This window comes from Helianthus annuus, chromosome 5 (assembly GCF_002127325.2).
Source record: "Helianthus annuus cultivar XRQ/B chromosome 5, HanXRQr2.0-SUNRISE, whole genome shotgun sequence".
NCBI classification, from domain to species: Eukaryota; Viridiplantae; Streptophyta; class Magnoliopsida; order Asterales; family Asteraceae; genus Helianthus; species Helianthus annuus.
Genome location: NC_035437.2, coordinates 136,651,284 through 136,652,747, shown reverse-complemented (window position 1 = coordinate 136,652,747; position 1,464 = coordinate 136,651,284).

The window sequence follows — 1,464 nt, the reverse complement described above, 5'->3', positions numbered from 1 at the left end:
GATGGGGGTTTTGGGAATGGGTATAATGGTTGAGGTGTTAAGGTTAAGACGGGTCTTGGGTTTGGTAATGCCATCCATGGCGCGTGTGCGCATGGTGCGGGTGGTGGGTTCGACATTTGGGGACGGGTGGGAGGTGTTCGTGGCCTGGGTTATGGTTGCGGCTGGTGAGGATGGCGAAGGATGTTGGGCTGAAGTCGTAGGTGTGGTAGGGGCAGTCGAGTGGGCCGGGTGAGTTATGTGTGGAGTGTGGGCCGAGAGGGTATCAGGGGGGTGGTTTAGGCCGGTTGGGTTGTGTGAGGAGTGTGGGCCGAGAAGGTATCAGGGAGGTTGGTTTGGGCCGGTTGGGTTGTGTGAGGAGTGTGGGCCGAAAGGGGATCAGGTAGGCTGGCTTGGGCCGGTTGGGTGATGGGAGGGGTGTGGGCCGATAGGGTGTCAGGTGGGCTGGTTTGGGCTGGTTGGTTTGTGAGACTAGTTGGGTTGACATGAGGCCAAAGAACAGGAGGGAAAACGGAGAGGAATTCATAGGAAGGAGTGGGGTAAATGGTGTTAGCAAAAGGGAAGGTGGTTTCGTCAAACGCTACATGTCGAGATATGATAATTTGTTTTGTTTTTAGATTACAACATTTGTAGCCACGATGTGTAGAGGGGTAGCCCAAGAAGACGCATGGTGCGGATCTAGGGTCAAGTTTGTGAATGGTGGTGGCGGGGGTCAAGGGATAACAGAGGCACCCGAAGACCCGTAGGTGGTCGTATGATGGTGTGCGATGGTAAAGAAGTTCAGTAAGTGTTTTGTTGTGAAGGTGTTTAATGGGTAGGATGTTTAATATGTACGTGGCGGTTTCAAGGGCGTGATGCCAAAAGATATTTGGTAGAGAGGCATGGGTGAGGATGGTGCGGATCATATTATTTATGGTTCGAATCATGCGTTCCGCTTTTCCGTTTTGAGACGACGTGTGTGGACACGAGCGTCGAAAAAGAATACCATGGGAAGAAAAGAAGGATTGAAACGACGAGTTGATGTATTCGGTACCGTTATCACATTGAAAATTTTTAATAGGGCGTTCAAATTGGGTAGTGGTCTGTTTGTGGAAGTGACAAAACATGGTATATACTTGTGATTTATTTGACAATGGGTATGTCCATAAAAAATTTATAACATCATCAACAAACAATATGTAATATCTATGACCGTTAGAACTCAAAATGGGAGAAGTCCATAAATCACTATGAATAAGATCAAATGGTAAAAAAATTCGAGTATCAGATTTAGCAAATGGTAGTCTAATACTTTTGCCAATTACACAAGATTGACAAAGGTCTTTATAAAAACTTGGAAATTGAACAAAATCGGAAGATTTTAAGGTCTGTAATGGTGCACGGCCAGGATGTCCAAGGCGTTGGTGCCATAGGCTAGCAGTGATAGCAGCAAAGGTTGATGGAAAAGTTGTGGTTCCTGGTCCGAGC